Consider the following 21565-nt stretch of genomic DNA (forward strand, 5'->3'; position numbering starts at 1 on the left):
CAAGGAGGCCCCCTCCCAGGACATGTGGTGGTGGGGCCGCCCGCACCTTGGAGGAGTGTGGGGGCCCCCATTACGTCAGTGTTTCCACCGCTGTTTGGAGGATGGAAAAGCACGTGTGACAACCACGGTCACTTCAAGAAAAATGCACGACAGGGTCAGAAATTAGCCTATCGTGATTTGTAAATTCGTACAGGAGTAAGGAAATGTCCTGGGATGTCCTTTTAAATGCGCTAAAACACGCCCTGATTTGGCCAACGTGCAAAAGGCTGGCAAAGGGCATCCGCTGCGCCTCTTCAGATGCTCTTAGTGAATTGGTCTGCTCTATTTGGCAGAAGTCATGAGATGCGCGTGTGCATCTCATGACTTACGCCCAAACTTGTTTAGAGAATCTGGACTTCCGTGCGCAGGTTGCAACATTTTCCGACTCAATTGAAGAGGAAGAGCGATAGCAATTGTCTAAATTTGGACTCCTTTTTGAGAGCAAATGAGGCAAGTCTCTCTTTCACGTGTCCTGCTGGGCGCATCTAGCTATCGTTTAGCTTTTGAAGGAGTCTCCTCGTCAATCTCCTTTTTTATACATTCTTTAATATTAGAAATATGTCATACAACCTACTTTTCACCCTCCTTGAGCGCTTTGAAACACTTGCCTGTGTATAGGCGCTTTACAAATAATGCCATACCATACCAATACCATTACAGTGATCACAATATCAACGCAGCCATACGTGAACACCTGCACATCCAAGCACATTGCAATGTCCACACCTCCCCCAATGCAGACATCTTAGGGTATGGATGAGTTTGCCATGGCACAGCCACAACCTCTTTTGCCATGACGAAGCCAGTGCTATAGATAGCTTTTCAAATCTAGTGCACTCCATGTCACCCACACTTCCATCAGCAACAGTTTCCGATACGCCCCAATGTTCCAGACTATAATCAGAATATCTATATCGCTGCCTAGTCCCAGTATTCCTCTATTTGAGGGCATTCCGAGACATATTGGACAAACAGCCTACTCTGTTTCGGCATGGCAAGCATTGTGAATCCTGACTCCTCCCTCATTTTATGTAGGCTGTCACTAGAGTAGTAAATCCCATGGAGACAGTGTATGTTGTAACTAGAGCCCTGTGCCGAGAGCTCGTGCCGAGTCACATGATTGTGGTCCAAGTGATAGCAGCATGTCACCCAAAGGGACGGCTTGATCACGTGCACATTTTTAAATTTTGTTATTGGACATTTGTATGGCACCTATACGCAAGTGTTTCCAGGAGCCACAAGACAAGATGGGTGGTGGGAGGAGACATGGGAACAAAAGTAGAACAACAAAACCGGTTATATTTGCCTTGTGACGATCTCATCGTGCAAGTGCATAGCAAGGTGGTAAGTGTGGGGGAGGGGTAGAGGGAGAAGAGCAGGACTATGGTGCCCACAAGGGTGGGGCGGGAAAATGCTGGACGGGCCAGGGTGGCAAGTTCCAGGGAAAGAGGGGGAAAGGGAGGATGAGTGTGGTGGACAGGGAGGACCAGGTTGGGCTAGTCCGGGAAAGGGAGCCTGAGGGCAAGTGCTGGCAAGGAATGCTGGGGGGACTGGTAGGGAGGTGATCTGGGCCCTGCATGACTCTGAAGGGACCAGGCCCCAGTCTCAGTGGCAAAGGGAGATTTACCACGCAAGGGGAGAGGGAAGGAAGAGGATAAAAGGAAAGTCTTGAGAAGTATCTGGAACGTAAGAATATCCGGCTCAAGTTTGAGGGGGGAAGCCCTGGGCTTGAGGCCAAGGATAAGTCTTGCAGTCCTATTCTGTATTAGTTGAAGGGGGCAAAGGGAGGAAAGAGGCAGATTGAGGAAGAGGTTGTTGCAGTAGTCCAGCCTAGAGAGAACCAGGGCTCTGGAGACGTTGAGCTTCTGGGGGAAGGTGAGGAAAGGTAGGTGCAGTTTAAAGTTGGACTTCTTGGCAAGGTCTGTGATGTGTGGAGACAAAGAGAGAGAAGAGTCAAAGATGATCCCAAGTTTTTTTGTCTCCTGAGTTGGTGAGGGGAAAGGACCCAGGGAGTCAGGCCAATGAGAGAGGAGGAAACAAGGAGCAGGTGTCCCATTGAGAAGTATCGCTGTCTTACTGGTATTAAGGCAGAGATCATTGGCCGAGCACCCTGCCTGAATGGCAGTGCCTAATAAAAGGGCCGAGCAGCTTCCCGCTCGGCAGTCAGTGCCACCAGACTCCTGCCTGATGTGTGTTATTTGGCGGTGCCAAAGGGGTAGAGGCTGCAGTGTGTATCTGCCATGAGTATTTGTCAGGGTACTTGGATTTGCTCTCTGAGCACACCACTGGGATTCTTCTCTCACTGAGCATCCTTTCATTGACTGCTACTATGTGTGTTTCTGAGTGATGGATCCAAATGTTCAGGAGTCACCTATAACCTTCTTAAACCTTTCTATATAGTAAAATGAGCACTACCATGAGAGACTCCCCCTCCCCCATCAATGTGCCTGAGAAGGCTGATTATCCCTGCCTTGGTATAGAAATAAAAGAAACATGCAAATGCTGCCCTTTTATACAATGTCAGTCTATCTGATCATGTAAATAAGAGCTTGGCATCTTACCTAAGGTGCCTAAAAGTTTGGGTCTAAGTTGAGCTCATGATATTTACATGCCATCTTAGAAAACTACATGGGCAGGTATATGAAGCCGTGCTATTAGTACTTTATCCACATGTAGGTTACTCCTGGCCTTCCTTCTCCCTGGCCGCCGAAACCCTCTGAGCAATGGCCCTGTTCATATCCAGCCTGCCAATGGCGCAATCACTATGGTGAAAGATTGGCAGGATATGGAGCAACCTAGTCTGGTTTCACTCTCCACTGAGAAGTCCTTCGAAAGGTGACCCTTGACTTTCACTTAAGTTGTCACCGCTCCCCTTGCCATTCTTCACTGAGCAGTGGATTCACCTTGCCTATCGCTACATGATGGAGAGTTGGATCTTCTTGGACATCTTCACATTTGAACAATGGGTCCTCCTTGCCAACACTAAACTTAAGACAATGATCTCCCCAGGATTGGCTATGAGTGGTATGCTCTTCTTGTCCAAAATCAGCTTTAAAGAGTGATCTCTCGTTGTCGGCCGTGGCTTTGAACAATAGGCTCTGCTGTTCAATGTTGGCTTTGAACAGTGGCATTTGATTTCATTGTTCTGCATTGAACGTTGCTTTCTTCTTGCCAATCTTCAGCTTCCAACAATTGAATCATCTTGTAAATCTTTGCCCTAAACATGGGACTCATCTTATTTCAGCTTTAAACAATGGGCTTTTCTTGCCAATCTTAGGCTTTAAACAATGCGCCCATCTTATCAATGTTCGGCACTGATAAAGTGGTTCTCTTGCCAATCATCAACTGGTAAAAACAAGCTTCCCTTACCGGTCTACCGCTGTAAAGAATGCCCCCTCCTTGTTAATCTTAGCGTTTGAACAATGGGCTGTACTTATTCATCTATGAATTATGGACTCCCTCTGTTAATCTTTGCATGGGCTCTTCTTCTCACTCTTCAGCTTAGAAGATTGAGCCCTTGTTCAATTCTGGATTTGAAAAATGCCCACTTCTTGCTAATCTTTGGCTTTACAGAACGTGATTTCTGTGTTCATTTGTAATTTTGAGCACAGGGAGCCTCTGCAAAACCCAGTGGGTTTGGGGGGCATCCTTCTGCCAGGTATCTACGTCTTGGAGAAAAATGAGGCACTGGGAGACATTTGATACCATTTTCTTTGATTCAGAATGTTTATGGAGTCTTCTGAAAGGAGATCAGGGAGGTTCTCATTGGTAGCCACATCTACTTCAATGTATTTTGGTAACTTATTGAATTGCAAATGTTCTCTCTACGGCACCAGGCCCTTCTTTTCATGATTGAGAATTTTCTTGAAGGGGAACTAGAGTTCATCCATTCATTTTCAATCATATATGTCTCGTCCTTTCTATCTGGGAGAGCTTTAGAGTGGGAGAGTGTTGTTACAGCTAATGGAGTTCAATGACAAATGAGCAAAACTCCCTGATATTAAAATGGGATTACAAAATCCCATTTCAAAAGTGCCCAAGTATATATGTAGGATGTAGGGGAAAAAGTACAATTGGGAAGGGGGCTGGAGGGAGTTAAGAGGGGATCCCCACCATAAGGACAAGGGGAAAGAGGAGAAGAAAAAGGTTAAGATTGAAGATTGAGGGTGGGAAGCAAAAATGGATTCGATGCAGCGACATCGATCCTTTAGTGTAACAGACAGCTCAGCTCACCCTTTCGCTGTGAAGCCCTGCACAGAGCCATCTTGTGTTAATCCAACTTCAAGGTAACACACCTTTAATCCATGGTTTACAGCCTGATAGACATAATAGGACATATCTCTTTAATGCTGTGTAATACTGTGCATATTTCGCCAAGCCGTAGTGTGTAAATATGCCTACTGCATTTATAAATGTCCCCAGTCTTCTGCTCTCACTGCATTGAGTCATGTATATTACCAACAGAAGATAACATACGAATTGTTGCTGTAAGCACCAGAGGACAGGTGTGAGTATGTTGCATGTATTAGAACAACAAGGAATAGTGATGCTGACTCGCTCACTCACTTTAAAGTACTTTGGTACTTATGCCACCAGCTTGAACTGCTTTCAATGCTGCTTGATAACCCCTGTCAGAAGGGGGGCCCCGGGGGGAACGCGAAGCGTTTCCCCCCGGGGAGTATTTTGGCGCTGCACACGGCCAGCGAGTGGCCGCGGGGGGTAGAGCGCCTTTTCCCGGGGTACTTAAGGGCTCAGGGAAGGTTCGGGAGGCAGGCGACGGTTAGGACTTGTCGATTGTCCCGCCCTCCCACCCCTTCATTTTGTTTAGGGAATTTAGTTATGTAATGGGGGGGGTCGTTTGGCAGTGGATTATGAGGAAGAGGGGGGGGGGTTATGGGTTAGGGGTCGGTTAAGAGGGCAGGGTTGGTAGCTTGGTGTGACAGGTCAGGGCATCGGGGAAGTTATGTGTAATATTGTTGCTGATGTGGCAGGTCAGGCTGGCTGCAGGTCCCGTTGCCTGCTCCCGAGCCTTCCCTGTGTCCCTGGGCCTAGCTGTCGGTTAGTGCAGGTGAGATAGGGAATTTAGTAAGCTTTAGGGCGGGTAGGTAATTATAAAAAAAAAAAAAAGTAAAGTTGGTTTGGGTAGCAGGGTAGGAGGGGTGCCGTAAATAAGACACCCCTCTCGGCTTACCGGCCTATCCAGGTTCCTGGGCCTTCAGGTGGGCGGCCCGCGAGCGGGGGAAAGGCTTGTGGGGGTCCGTGTCGGTTGAGGATTAGTCATCCTCTCAGTTCGGGTCGGCGTTAGGGCTAAAGGGGGAGCGGTGCCTCAGCTGATCCGCAGAGTTGGGTACGCGGGGATTCTTTGTGCTCCTCCCGCTCCGCTCCGAGCGTTTCGTTCCGCGTGCGTGGGCGTTTTTCCCCAACGCTCGCGCAGATAAGGGGCTGGGCGGCGGGTTTAAAGGAGCCGCGCCCGAGTGTTAGTGTGGAGTGCGGTGCGCTCCGGACACAGCCAGGTGGCAGTGTTCTGCCTGTTAGCAAGTGCTAACAAGGGCTTGCTTTTGGGAGTTTTTGCAGGGCTCCCGCTGCTGGAATAGGGGTGGGGAAGGGGAGGGCAGGGTTGTAAGTGGTAGTGGGGCAGGAGGAATAATAAAATATAAAAAAAAAAAAAAAAAAAATTTGGTTAATTTATAATTTTCAATTTACCAGTAGGGAAGCAATGAAAAAAAAAAAAAAAAAAAAAAAAAAATATACAGTTAAGGTAGGTTAGTTTAAATTTGTGGCCTGTTATTAATTGGCTCTATTAGGGAGGCTATTTTCAAGGTTTCACACTAGGTGCGTGTGTGGTTTGGGGTTCTTTTTGGGGGCGCTTTGCTCCTTTTGAGTTTTTGAGGTTACAAGGTTGTAAGGGCTAGTCCACGGGTAGGTCCCGGCTCGGGGGCATAGATTATTTAGGGCAATTTCTGAGGGTTGTATTGGCTGGGCACACTCATTTTAGTGTGCACAATGGCAGGCCGGGGGGCGAGCAAGAAGGGGCTGGTGGATGCCGGGGCCTTGAAGAAGGCCCTGGAAATCATTAGCAGGGCAACTAAAGCCCAATTGGAAAGTGCGGTAGGGGAAGTTACGGGAGAGGAAGGGAGCGGTGGGGGCCGGCCGCAGCGCAGAGCGGCGGCAGACGGTGCATTGGCGGCGGTAGTAGCTTGCACCCCTACGGCAGGAAAAGGGGAGATTTGGGAATCTAGGGGCAGGAAGATGAGGAGGGAGATAGACAGGAGGGCAGATGGGGGTTTAATGAGTTCAGGGGGTCAGCCAGAAAGGGAGGAAGGGTATGATAGCTCCAGGGTAGAGGGGAGTTCTCGAGAGGGTAGAGACCGAGGGAACAACAGTGGGGGCAGGGGTGGAGGGCAGGTGGGTGTGGCAGGGCAGAGAGGAAGAGGGGGAAAATACCTGCAGAATAGTGCGGGTGGGAGAAGGAGGGAGAGGTCCCCGTCAATTGAGGAGGGTAGGGTGGGGCGCGGAACGGCCCCCCCGGATAGGAGGAGTGGGGGCGGAGGGCGCTCCGCAGCCCCTGCTGTGCAGATGGAGGTTGTGGGTTTTGGTACGGCCCCTCCTCAGTCAACGCAAGGAGAGCCTAGAGGGCACAGCACGGCCCCTAGCAACGAGGATGTCAGGGTGGAGGTCGGAACGCCTCGCCCAAGAGAAGAGGACCAGGCAGAGGTTCCCACAGCCCCGCCGGGAAGATTTCAGAGGAGTGGCGGGGCGGACGCCCCGGGCTCGGAGGAAGATCTGCAAATCATCTCGGGCAGGACCCCGCATCCTCAATGGTATTTAAGGGGTGATGAAGTTGGTTGGGATGAATATGGGGGGCAATGGGAATTTGAGGATTACAGGGCGGAAAGGGGAAGGGCGGAGGAGAGAAGAAGTTCAAGGTGGGACGGGGAAAGGGAAGTACAAGGGGGTCGGGGCGAAACGGGTCGAGGAAATTATTGGCTGGGAGATTGTGCTGACATGTTTTGTCCCCGCAGCAGGAGCCCTCTGAGAATGGAGAGGAGGAGCAGCGGTGTGGAGGCCAGGCCGCAGATGGCAGGCGTGGAAAGAGGTGAGAGGGAAAGGGAATGGTCATCCGCATGGCAGAGAGGGGTCACAAATAGGGGGCTGGGGGATGACCGGGGTGGTCTACAAGGTGTGATGAAGGAAGTAGGGGTGCAGGCTTTTGGAGCTGAAGGGGTTGGAAAGAACATTTGCTCAGTGGAGGTCCAAACGGACAAGGTGGTGGAGCCATTGGGGCTCGAGGTGCAGGCGGAAAAAGATAAAGAGGTGGAGGTAAAGGGAAAGGAGAAGAAATTGCCATACATGGGGATAACAAAGCCATTGGGGGCACATTTGATGGCAGCAACCAGGGAGAAGATACAGGGAGGTGAATTTGTGGATGTCTTCAAGTTGCTGCATAGGGAGGTGAGAGCGAAAGAGGGGTCTAAGGAGGAAGAGAGAGAGTTGGCTTCACGCCCGAGGGTCCCGGTGACCATTGAGAATTGGACGTCGGCGTTTATCATTTATGCCAGCGTGTATTGCGAAAAATTTCCGGAGCGTTGCGTGGCTCTGTTGAAATACATGGATGTAATAAGGAAGGCCTTCACGAGCTTTGGGGGCTTTGCTTGGGTAAGGTATGACGAGGAATTTAGAGCAAGAATGGCGGAGGACAGTCAGGCGGTCTGGGGGGAGATAGATATGGATCTTTGGCTGCAATGGATGGCCCCAACGAGGCCAGCCCCGACATTACACACGGCAAGCGGGCTGCCAGTGCTTTTCCGGCCCTTTCTTGGTCGCCCCGCCCATGAAGGGGCGGGGGGAGGAGGCAGGGGCCAATCCTCAGCAGCATGCTGGGGGTACAATAAGGAGAGCTGCGCAAGAACCATGTGTAGGTTCAAGCATGAGTGCAGCAAGTGCGGGGGGAAACACCCTCTCACGCAGTGTTTCCAACAAGGAGACAGGGGAAGGGGGAGAGGGGCAGGAAGAGGGGTTGGGGGGAAAAGCTTTTACTCCAATTAAAGTGGAGGTGCTGGAGGATTGGTTGCAATTCTACCCGGATAGGGAAGGTGCTAAGATTTTGAGTGAGGGTTTTGGGCAGGGGTTTAGATTAGGTTACCAGGGTCCGAGGGTGCGGAGATGGGCGGAAAATCTGAAGTCAGCAAGAGAGAACATGGAAGTGGTAAGGCAAAAATTGAGCAAGGAATTGGCAGCGGGCAGGATGGTGGGTCCGTTTGATGAAGTACCGGGTGACCTAGTAATATCTCCACTGGGGGTGGTGCCCAAGAAAGCCCCGGGGGAGTTCAGACTGATTCATCACTTGTCTTGGCCGGAGGGTATGTCAGTTAATGACTTCATTGCCCCGGAAGAGTGTGGGGTGGTGTACGCGAGTGTAGACCAGGCGGTGGAGCTAACAAGGAAAGAAGGGCGAGGGGCCTTCATGGCCAAGTGCGATATCAAAGCGGCGTTTAGATTATTGCCAGTGCACCCAGAGGATTTTTGGTTGTTGGGGTTGCAGTTTGAGGACCGTATTTACATAGACAAAGCATTGCCTATGGGTTGTGCAATCTCCTGTGCGCTGTTTGAACGATTTAGCTCTTTTTTACAGTGGGTTTTCTCATTCAGCTCAGGGTGGGAGAGTGTGTTGCACTATTTGGATGACTTTCTGTTCATTAGCGGGGCAAAAAGGGAGGAGGAGTGCAGAAGAATGCTAAAGTTGTTTCAAGACTTGATGGAGGAGCTGGGGGTACCATTAGCCGAAGACAAGACGGAAGGGCCGGCAGTGGTGTTAACATTCCTGGGAATTGAGTTGGATTCAGTGGCCATGACCTCACGCTTGCCGCACGACAAGGTGAGCAAATTGGTGGTACTGTTGGAAAAAACAGTAGGGGCCAAGAAAATGATGCTGGTGGAGATGCAGAGATTGGTGGGACATCTGAACTTTGCATGTAAGGTGGTGGCCCCGGGGAGGACGTTTTGCAGAAATATGGCAAGGGCTATGGCGGGAGCGAAGTGCCCACATCACAGGATAAGAATATCGGGGGCAGTGCGGGAGGATTGCAGGATTTGGTTGCGTTTTTTGGAGAGTTTCAATGGAACGTCTATGTGGTTGCAGGGAGATCCAGTGACTTGGGAAGTTCAGATTCTCTCGGATGCAGCGGGGGCTGGCGGATTTGGAGTGTTTTGGGGAGGAAAATGGTGTGCCGAAAAATGGCCGGAGAGATGGTTGAAGGAAGGGAGGAGCATAGCGTTCTTGGAGTTTTTTCCATTACTAGTTGCATTGGAGTTGTGGGGGAAGGAGCTACGAAATAAGAAGGTGAATTTCAATGTAGACAACGAGTGCGTGGTCCATGTGGTGAACAGGCAGTCAGCGAGGGATCAGAGGGTGGCAAGGTTGATGAGAGAATTTGTCCTGCGTTGAATGGAATGGAATGTGGTGTTTAAAGCAACACATGTGCCAGGGAAGGATAATGGCATCGCTGATGCATTATCTCGTTTTCAATGGCAGAGATTCCGTGGATTGGCTCCAGAGGCAGATCGGGAGGGGCGGCAGATTCCGGAGGAGCTGTGGAAGATAGGAGGCTGAGAGCGCTGGCACTGGTGGAGGGTTCATTGGCCGCGGCATCCAAGAAGTCATACAGGAGGGCCTGGGAGGAGTTTATTAGAGGAGGAGCTAGTAGTTGGAGGGGTAGATGGGATGCGGAAGAGCGGAGGAGGGATGACGTGATTAATTTCATACTGAGGTGCATTGACAGGGGCTGGTCAAGGGCAACGATAACAGGAAAACTAGCAGGGATCTCCTTTTACGGAAAATGGTTTTGGGGTTTTCAACCAAGTGGGGGGGAGATGGCAAGTAGGATGTTGGAAGGATGGGCAAGGGAGAGTAAGAGGGACAAAGATAGGAGGAGGCCGATATCGGCTGAAATACTGCAGAGTTTGATTGAGGTTTTGGGGGGAGTTTGCTGGTCGGTATGGGAAGTGGAATTGTTTGCAGCTTGTTTTACATGGTTATTTTTTGGGGCCTTTAGGGTTTCTGAGTTGGTAGGGGGAAAAGGGGGGCTAGGGGGGCTGCAGTGGGATGATGTGCAGATTACAGAGGAAGGTCTAGACATCAAGATTAAAAAGTCAAAGACGGATCAGAAGGGAAAGGGCTCTTGGGTCCGGCTGGGTCGAGGGAGCGTGGGTCTATGCCCAATTAAGGTGGGCAAGGTATGGAAGGAGCGCTGTGGGTTTAACTCTGGTTTGGTTTTCCAGCATGCGGATGGATCCCCGGTTTCAGCAGCGCAGGTTTTGGGAGTATTGCGTAAGGCGCTGGGCAGGGTAGGAGAAAAGGGGGAGGAGTTTGGGACTCATTCTTTTAGGATGGGCGCAGCATCTGAGGGTAGCAGGCTGGGTTTTTCTGAAGAACGGGTGAAAAGCTTGGGGCATTGGAGATCGGGAAAATACAAGGGTTACGTTAGGGATTTTGGGAAAAGGGATTACTGAAGACAGTTAGTGGAGGACTTGGACGAGTTGTTTTGTTTTGTAATAAGATGACTTGTCAGTAATTTGTGTCATTTTTGTTACAGATGCTGCGCAAAGAAATGGGGAGTTGGCGCAAGTTTGGATTGTTGGACATTCCATTGTGAAGTGGGCTGGCAAAGAGGCGGAGAAAAGGGTGTTTGGTAGACAGCTGGGGTGCAGTTATAAAGAAGTGGTGGTGAGGTGGCATGGTTTGGGGGGCCTGAGATGGGATCAGCTGCTGCCCATATTGGCAGGAATGAGAGAGCGATATGGAGTTCCTCAGGTGGTGATGCTGCATGCTGGGGAGAATGACCTGGTTAGGGATACGGGGGTGGCTCTGCTGAGAAAGATGAAGAGGGACTTAGGTTGGGTTAGGGATATGTGGCCTCAAGCGGTGGTGGTGTGGACGAAGTTGTTGCCGAGAAGAGTTTGGAGGGGTGCAAGGAATGAGGGAGCGATAGAGCGGGCTAGGAAGGGGATAAACAGGGAAATGGAGAAATTTTGTGCGTCAGTGAAAGTGAGGGTCATGGACCATAAGGAGATAACATACGAGGGGTTTCTTGTTTTTAGAGGGGATGGGGTACACTTGTCCATATACGGGAACAGTTACTACCTTGCGGACTTGAGTTCGTGGCTGGGAGACTGGGTGAAAAGTTTGAGGTAGAAAGGGGGGGGGTTTGGGGCAGAAAGAACTCCTCGGGGGAGGGTTTTTCTGGTGCCGGGGGCATGGCCCCTTTTGATGTGGGGGGGGAAGCACAATGGGGGAATGACACGGGAAAGGAGGGGGTGGCGCTGCTTGCACAAGCAGGTCACCCCGGGGGATCAGGTATTGAGCCTGGAGGGGCATGGCCCCTGGGGAAAAAGCGGGACGCCTGGAAAAGGGGCAAGGATTCGGTAGGATCCAAGGGATCATTAGGGAGGAAATGGGTTATTTAATTATTTAATTGTTGGGGGAAAATGGGAAATGTTTAAGTTATTTAATTGATTGTTTAAATAGCCATTTAGTTTGTTAGGCCATGGAGCCAGTTAAGCGTTGTGATTGTAAGCTTTGGCCTGTCACATTAAAGCGACCTTTTCCACTTTTAAATGAGTCTGGGTTTTTGTGCAGTAAGCCAAAAGGGGGGCCCCGGGGGGAACGCGAAGCGTTTCCCCCCGGGGAGTATTTTGGCGCTGCACACAGCCAGCGAGTGGCCGCGGGGGGTAGAGCGCCTTTTCCCGGGGTACTTAAGGGCTCAGGGAAGGTTCGGGAGGCAGGCGACGGTTAGGACTTGTCGATTGTCCCGCCCTCCCACCCCTTCATTTTGTTTAGGGAATTTAGTTATGTAATGGGGGGGGTCGTTTGGCAGTGGATTATGAGGAAGAGGGGGGGGGTTATGGGTTAGGGGTCGGTTAAGAGGGCAGGGTTGGTAGCTTGGTGTGACAGGTCAGGGCATCGGGGAAGTTATGTGTAATATTGTTGCTGATGTGGCAGGTCAGGCTGGCTGCAGGTCCCAGGTAAGAGGAGTTTGGTGTAGAGGGGAGTCTCAGGGGGTCAAAGGTGGCCGGGGTGCCGGGGGCATGGCCCCTTTTGATGTGGGGGGGGAAGCACAATGGGGGAATGACATGGGAAAGGAGGGGGTGGCGCTGCTTGCACAAGCAGGTCACCCCGGGGGATCAGGTATTGAGCCTGGAGGGGCATGGCCCCTGGGGAAAAAGCGGGACGCCTGGAAAAGGGGCAAGGATTCGGTAGGATCCAAGGGATCATTAGGGAGGAAATGGGTTATTTAATTATTTAATTGTTGGGGGAAAATGGGAAATGTTTAAGTTATTTAATTGATTGTTTAAATAGCCATTTAGTTTGTTAGGCCATGGAGCCAGTTAAGCGTTGTGATTGTAAGCTTTGGCCTGTCACATTAAAGCGACCTTTTCCACTTTTAAATGAGTCTGGGTTTTTGTGCAGTAAGCCAAAAAGGAAGTACACAAAAGCCATGATGGCTTGGGAAGCTTCCCAGCCATCGTATCACAAAGAAATAATACAAAGGACAGTAGGCATCTCAGATGGATAAAACCACCTGCAAGATCAGGTACCCGATCCTAACTGCCACCGTCCCCTGACCAACGGACCTGACAAGAAGTGCCGGCACTCGAACACCTGTCAAAGCGAGCCACCCAATCACAGAGTCCAGGCTGCAACTTCGCCCCACAGACTGTCACACTGAGCCTACAATATACCAGTTCTGAACAAATCATAATAAGCAAAAAGATATGCTCAGCACGCGTAGTGACTATTGTGGCACTGCCTGCACCGGAAGGAAGTACTTGCACGTGCCTGTGGTATGTTCAGAATGCAGAATGCAACATTGCCCTTTGCAACACATTATTCCAATCAGAGCCGACCTCCTTCAGGGCCAACCATTTCATTCCCGTGCTAGAACAGAGTGATCATTCTGCTCACAGAAAGTGGGGGGAGAGTGTTCGCCCTTATCTTAGCATCATTCTGAAACTGTGATAAAATAGTACCCATAGCATTCAAAAGCTGCACTAACGGTATAGAAAGTATACCAACAATGACGGCATTGTGTCCTAGACGATACACACTCCCACGTGGTAATCTGCACTGCACTGAGCACAGTCCATGGCAGCCTTATAGGGGAGGTGTTTCTTCAGAGTAGTTTTATTTTTCACAGCGTGTTTTAAGAGAAACGCGTGAAGTACCAGCAGAATGAATACATGGCTACAGAGGTCAGGAATGGGGAGCGGTCCTGGGGGGATCTTTCATATACTCCCTCTGGGGGGCGCATCACTGAGTGCTTTCCCCATACCCCTGGATCCATCTCTCCCAGTTCCCAGGAATAGGACTTATTCACAGCTGCCTAACAAGAATAAAAGGGTTCTACGTGAAAACAGCAACAAAACACCCAGACTCAAAACAACGATTCCCCCCACCAATAATTTCGTGTTTGTGGCTTTTTTTTAATACAGGGGACATCCCCTGCAACCGCCCCCCCCTCACTTCCCACGCTTTCATTTATTGTACAAACGCCCCCCCATCCCCCATCTATTTATTTTAGGAAAAGGTGCAAAAATCCTGCATTTTTTCGGTATTTTCTCACTCGTATTTTTAGGGAGATTACCGAATAAAATAGCACAACAAGACAACAAAGAACAGAAAGAAAGACAAGGAGGAGTAAAGGATACTGTACTGTCAAAGAATAAGAACAGCTTCTGCTTGACAACAGACATACTATTAGGGGTACAATTCCAAAGGTCTTTGCAAATTGTAGAGAATACTTTCCCTTGATTTCGAAATCAGTACAGCGTTTCCCGTTTTGTTACATTGCCGAATTTTCTAGCAAAGTTTAAAATATCAATTTTGTGCAGGATTTCTGTTTGCCAATCATTTGTTTTTGACAACCATTGAGGCTTCTGGGGCATCGCTATCAATGTAGAGGCCTTCCTAAGGAAATATTGCTGCAAGAGGTAATCCTACTACAATAATGTAGCATGAAAAATTGGTGCGAGAAGATGCGAAACACAGCATGCGAAAAATATTAGTGCCTACAGTAATTACCGATATTGGATGTGCGCAATGCAGGAAATGCATTTGCAGCGATTTTAAGTCACAAACCACAATCTTTTTTTAACTAATCAACCACTCCCAACAGCCAATGAAAAAAAGCAGATTCGGAGCTCCAATGAGGGCCTGGAAAAGGTGGACATGTTTATGGACCAAGAGCTGCAGCTATTGGCAGGAGGATGCAAAGCAAAGCGGGCACTGTGCTACTGTGCTTTGCCTCCACCACAGGACACTGAGGAATTTAAAAAAGGGGAGTGACTTGACGAGTCAAGTGCATGTGACACATCATTATGGTGCAGTAAGCAAGGGTCAGAGAGGGTTCACGAAATAGCACATCATGCATTGTATACCCTATGCAGCTCAGGGCAACCTTTGATAGGCTGCTTACACTGTCCTATACAGGGTCTTCAGATCCTCTGCACAGGGTGATGTAAAGTGCAGACTGAAAATAACTATTTTTACCGGGAAAAGAAAAATGATTTAGAAAGACCGCTCAGATCTGTGTTTCTAGATGGAACTGTCACGCCCCTGCACAGACAGGCAGGGCCAGACCGGAAGACACGTCCGATTCGCGGAAGTGTGTGTTCGTGTGTACGTTGAGGGAGAATGCAGCGTGGAGGTGGTGGCGAATAAGGGAGAATGCAACGTGGTGGCGGTGGGGGATAAGTTATGTGTAAGGGTGTAGGGTCCAGGGGGAGCATTTGTGTCATGGAATGGAGGAGGCGGGTGAGTGAGTATATGTGTGTATCTGTTAGTATGTCTGTGATGAGAGGGGGGTTTAGGATGATGTATTTTGTCGGGAAGGGGGGAATGACCAAAGGGAGGTTCAAGGTAAAACTCTGTTTTAAGGTGAGAGGTTTCACGTTGACGTACTCTGGGACTGAGGGAGGCGGGAGGCTGGGAGGGAGGAAGTGACGCAGGAGGGCGGGGTTTAGTCGATGTTGGAGAAGAATAAAGAGAAGACGTATGTTCCAACTCCCTGTGTCCAGCTGTTACTGTGCGCATCCCTGAATGATTGATGGGCCCAGCAGAGGCCATAACATTGACAACGAGGCGGGCGGCGTGAAAGCCGACGCGGACCACAAGAGAAGCAGCTGATCAGTGGGCGGCCTCCTGGAGGCACCGCGCACGGCGCTTATGCATTGGGAGGTGCGACACAGGGGCCGCGTGTCTCGGCGCAGGAGCGTAAGGCCAAAACGCCCATCCTGGAAGAAGGAGGAAGCATAGCCCGGGCCTTGGCGGTGAGTCAGAATGTGCACACAGCACGATACGCAGCGCTCTAAACTCTGGGCTGCGGTGGTGAGAGGGGAACGCACGCTCGATGAAGCAGAGCCAGGCCCAAGGCCCAACAGATATGCCCCACGAGGTGGGGAGGGCCCCACAGCAAAGCAAATTTACCGATGGTGCTTGTGCCTGAGGATGCGGCCATCACACCCAAGACACAGAGGACCCCACAGCAAAACAAAGTCACTGATGGTGCTCGTGCCTGAGGAGGCAGCCGTCACACCCAAAACCAGGGATGTCATTTAGGGGTCGCCAGAGGTCACAACTGCGACCTCTGAGGTCTTCCTTGCAACCTCACGTTGTCACCCTTGCGACCTCTAAAAAAAAATATATATATATATCTATTATTTTTTTTAATTGTTTTTTGTAATATAAGCTCCTGGGCTGTGGCCAGCACCATGTGGCTCTTTACGGTTCCATGTAATAATGTTGCCACAAAAATATCGCCATACATAAATATCGCCAAAAAATGGTCGTTTTTTGCGGTGACATTATTGCATGGAACATGCGGGGACACCCCCGCAACCACCAAATATTTTTTTTTTTTACATTTTTTTTTTGCCCCTATCGCCACATATATGGTCCCCCAAATAATATCGCCACGACATTTTCGCGGCGATATTTTTTACGGCGACCATATATGTGGCGATATTAATACCTGATACCCTCTTTACTTCTGGAGTGGCTGTCTTTCTTGTTCAGGCCCCTTAAAAACAAGAAGAAAAATAAGAACAGGAGTGCCACAAGTCTAACACTTTCAGCACTGACTCTAAATAAGAAAGAATAGGAATACCAAATAATGTGTCTTTCTGGAATTCTATACAATAATTGCTATACTCATTCAAGGTGTATTTCAGGCACACTTCAGGAGGCGAGTCACTTATTTAGTCTGTTCTTAAATGCCTCAACTCAGCCTTTCATCCTTCTGAGGTTGATAAATGAGTACCAACACAGGTTGGGTGATATTGGGTGTATATTTTTTCTATATAAAGCGCTTAAGCATAAGTGCTATATAATAATACATCATTATCCTTTGGTCATGGACGTCTGCTTGCATTCACAGTAATTTGGCAATATGGGCCTATACACACTGATCCTAACGATATATATGGCGATCCATTTTTGTATGAAATGTACATCACATTATAGTGATATTGTAACCATATTTTTCGTAGTGTACAATGCTATGTGATGCCACTTCCTGTTTTGTCAACGGGTGAAAGGTCATGTTCCATAGCTTCCCGCGATATTACTTCGGGGTGGGGTCAAATGACATCACTTCCTGTGATGTCATCAGGGGGGTCTAGGGTCGTGTGATATCACTTCCGGCCCCCCTGGCATTTTGGTGAAATGACGTCCCTGCCCAAGACACAGTATTAGTGTCTCCTCGGGTGGCTAGGGGGCCACAGAGGAACTGTATCCATGGAGCAGGCTCTCCTAAGGGCCCATAATGTCCATCAAAGATGGCAATCAAGTGGCGTAAGCCCAAATCCAAGGACCACCGGCACAAGGGCCACAGGCACAAGAAAAGGTCCCTCATAGATTACCGGACACCGTGGCAGCCCAAATCCCAGGTGCCTTCGATGTAACCAACACCAGCAACATGGGTCGCAGGTGGGCCTGGTGGATAAGGGACTTTGACCTATACATGGGGGCCACAGGGCCAATAGCAGATGAGAGACAAAAATGTCTCCTCAAACTGGTGGTGGGACCAGCCACATGCAACATCATCGACGAGATGCCCCCTGATGCCCTTGACTCCATTCAGACTTGAAGGATGCTTTGGCAGCTTACTTCAGCCCACACACAAACGTGGACCATGAGTGCACCCTCTTTCACAGCACCAAACAAACCAAAGGTGAGACAATGGACGCATATGTGATGAGGCTGCAAACTAAAATGAAACATTGTGACTTCGCCAATTATTCCAACACTGAGGCCTTAAAATCACAAATCATTGCAGGGTGTGAATCCCAAACGTTCCGACGGAAGTTGCTGCAAGAATTCTGCACCCTAGATGAGATATTGGCACTATCTCAGGCCGAGAGAGCCGTCGAATCGCAGGTGGAGAGCTTCAACACCCCCATGTCAACAGAAACAGTACACAGACTCCAGTTGGAGAGGAGAGTGGAGGAACCGTTCTGTTACAAGTGCGGTTTTGAATACCCCCATGACGGCCCATGCCCAGCCGTGGGCCAGCGATGCGCCTTATGTGGGGAACAGGGTCATTTTATATCAGTCTGCAGGCTATTTCGGGAGAAGGGAAAGCAAAGGACCAGAGAAATACCACCAAGAGTCAAGGTGAGGGCCGGCTCCACATCATAAAAAGGTCACAAAGTCATACCAATCCAGAACAGAGAGAAATGGACTCAGAAGAGGACAGACAGAGACGGGAGAAAAGAGAACGCAGAAGATATGCCACGCGAGTGAGGCCAGAACGCAGATCCAGGCGCCACATACGCTACCTGGTGGAACAATCTCCATCAGATTCAGACCCCAGTTCATCAGGAAGTGATCAAAGAAAGAAAGCGTACATCTATGCGCTGGGCAACTCCTCCGCCACAGAGCACAGTCATACCCTAATCCTCAAACTGAATGAACAACCAACCGAATTCCTCATCGACACAGGGGCCACGGTGTACGTGGTGAGTGAAAGAGTCTTCAAAGACCTACCTCAAAGACCAAACCTAAGCCCAGCAACTGTAGACATTTATGCATATGGAGCCAAGGCGCCCCTCAAATGTGTCGGACAGTTTGACGGTCTCTGCCAAAACAAAGTTCAACAAAAGCAGATACCCATACACGTCCTTGCCACTGAGACAGAAAGCAACTGGGTCCTCAGCTTCACGACTGCTGCCGACATGGGGCTGATAAATGTGCTATATAACATCATGGTCCACAAATACATCGACCCCGTCGAGATGATCAACAATTTGTATCGCAGACTGTTCAGGGCATTGGAAGGCTAAGAAACCGACAGGTGAAACTTCACATAGATTAATCGGTACGCCCCATAGCACAGCACTACCGAGGCATCCCGATCAATATTCAAAAAAAGGTGGAGGATGAAATACACAAATTGCTGGAGCAGGACATAATTGAGCCAGCCACAGGCCCCACCACCTGGGTGTCGCCGATAGTGCATGTCCCAAAGAAAGGATCCAAAGCCATCCAGCTTTGTGTAGACATGAGGCGACCCAATCAGGCCATACCACGAGAGAGACACATGGCGCCACGAATAACTGCATTGATCCATTTACTGAATGGAGCCAAGGTGTTCTCGAAATTGGACCTACAAAAGGGATACCATCAACTCGCGCTGAGCCCTGAGAGTAGAAACATCACCACTTTCGTCACCCACTTGGGGCTATTTTGCTAAAAGAGGTTAGGCTTTGGCGTCTCCTCGGCGGCAGAGACTTTCCAGGCCGAGGTACACAAAGTCATTAAGCACATGCCAAACTGCCTTAATTATAGCGATGACATCCTGGTCTTCAGAACCGATGTCAACAAGCATGATGAAACTCTACTAAAGGTATGCAAAGCATTGGAAGCTGCCAATCTTATGCTGAACCGTGATAAATGTGAATTCAGAAAAAACACACTGCGGTTCTTCGGACACATCCTCTCGGAGACCGGCATGACACCTGACCCCAAAAAAGTTGCTGGACTGAATGAAACGACACCTCCCTCAAACGTGTCAGAGATGCACTCATTTCTAGGCCTCGCCAGCTACTGTACACGTTACATCAAGGACTTTGCCACAGTGAGTGAGCCGTTGAGAATGCTAACCAAGCAAGATGCCACGTTCAACTGGACTGACAAATGCCTGAAGGCCTTTGAAATCATCCGTGAGAGAGTAGCAAAGGCTGAAAACATGTCATACTATGATCCCAACTGCAAGACGGAGCTGACGGTTGATGCAAGCCCAGTGGGCCGCAGAGCCATCCTCGCTCAAGTGGACCCAATAGATCCGTCCCCGAACCCACATCGTCATGTATGCCAGCAGGAGCCTCTCCGCCATCGAGCAATCATACTCACATGCTGAAAAGGAAGGATTGGCCGTGGTGTGGGCGTGCAAACATGTCCACCTCTTTCTATATGGCAAACGGTTTCAAGTGATAACTGACCATCAAGCTCTGCTGTTTTTATATGGCAACCCGCAAGCCAAGATGCCGCCTCGCATCGCGAGATGGGGGCTACGACTGCAGGATTATTCCATCGGCCTGGGAAAGGTGAGAATCCTGCTGACTTCCTCTCCAGACGGCCCAGAGGAGGGTGCGTTTCAGAACCGTCAGTAGCTGACAGATAGCTCCGATATCTAATACATCAAGCAGCACCACAGGGTATAGGCACAGCGCAGATAGCACCTGAGGTTGAAAATGACACAGCCTGCCAGATCATTTGTGAAGGACCCAGCTCTGGTCTCTGGAGAGGGTGAGCAGCGGGTGAGACTTTAGAGGGCGAACGTCTACTACAGGTGATAGAGGAGCTGGCACTGTCAGACAATCATATACTATTGAAAGACTGCAAATTGGTGATTCCCATTTCCCTGCAGAAGCAGATCATCAAACTTACACATGAAAATCATCGGGGCATGGTATCAACTAAGCGCATGCTGTGCCAGAAGGTCTGGTTTCCACATCTCGACACTATGGTGGAGGAAGCACTCAAATCATGCACCAGATGCAGTCTCATCACCCCTAACAAGCACCCCGAACCCTTAAACATGTCAGAACGCCCCGAAGGGATATTGGAAGCATTAGTGGCTGACTTCTTTGGACCTATTGAAGGGGGAAAGTATGTACTAGCTGTCATGGATGAGTACTCCAGATACCCTGAAGCCCAGTTTATATCGTCAACAGTAGCCCAGCACGTAATACCAGTCCTGGATTGGATCTTCACTGCATACAGGATTCCGAAGGTGTTTAAGACGGACAATTAACCCCCATTTAATGGACACCATTGGCAAATGGCATGATTGAAAGATTTATGGCCAACTTGAAGAGAGCGTTACAAAGTGCCAAGCTCACCAGACAGCCATATGAGCAAGTATTGCACCAGTTACTGCGGGACTACAGGAGTACTCCTCACATCATCAACGGAAAGAACCCAGCTGAAATTGTGTTTGGAAGAAATATCCAGAGGAGGATACTGCAAGCTCAGGGGACTAGCAGTCGACACAATGTCGACAGAGAAGTGAGAGAGCGTGATGTAGCAGCAAAGAACACATGAAAATATACACTGATATGCGTAGAGGGGCCCGTGAGCCTCAGATCAAGGTGGGTGAGTGGCAGTTAAACAGTGAAACAGCCACAGACTCATAAGCACACGTCTCTGTTCCACGAAGAGCCCCTACTCGTCACCGCAAAGAAGGGGTCGATGGTCACCGCTCAAGGGATGGGAGGTCCCATCACCCACAACTCCTCTCACTTCAATGGAATCCCCTCACCAGGGTCACAGTGACTAAGTGGAAGGGTGACTGTTCCCCTTGACTACGTCTCCGATGATCCCTATCAAGGGGACCAAGAGGACACAGGTGGCTCTGACCAGGAAGACCTGTTGGATTATGGAGCCAGCGGCAGCCCTCCCTAATCGAGATGTTTGCGACCACAGCGTGCTCGAAACAAGCCTCGCCGCCTGGGTCTATTGACTGTTTAAAATGGGGGGATTTGTCACATTGACGTACTCTGGGACTTAGGGAGGGAGGAAGTGGCGTAGGAGGGTGGGGTTTAGTCAGGCAATGTTGGAGAAGAAGAATAAAGAGAAGATGTATGTTCCAACTCCCTGTGTCCAGCCTGTTATTGTGTGTGTCTCAGAGTGGTTGATGGGCCCAGCAGAGGCCATAACAAGAGGGTGGGGGACTGAGTGAAGTAGTGGTCTTGGGGGTGGAGGGGGAAACCCCCAAACGTGATATAAGGCGAATATTGAGGGCCACAACAAATCGGCCAATACATGATTGCCGTTTTGGTGTGCAGCCTTTATTATCTGACAATATAACATAGAAACTGATGTAAAGCAGGAGAAGGATGTCAGATTGGAGGTATAAGACTCAGAGGATGGAGGCACTCCAGCTAGTGCCACACCATGTGCTCTATTATGTTTACCAGCTCTACCACTGCCAATATCAGCAGTTCCATTACTTTAATCCCGCTACCCCGG

This window comes from Ambystoma mexicanum, chromosome 2p, assembly GCF_040938575.1.
Source record: "Ambystoma mexicanum isolate Mex_15411 chromosome 2p, UKY_AmexF1_1, whole genome shotgun sequence".
In the NCBI taxonomy this organism is placed as follows: domain Eukaryota; kingdom Metazoa; phylum Chordata; class Amphibia; order Caudata; family Ambystomatidae; genus Ambystoma; species Ambystoma mexicanum.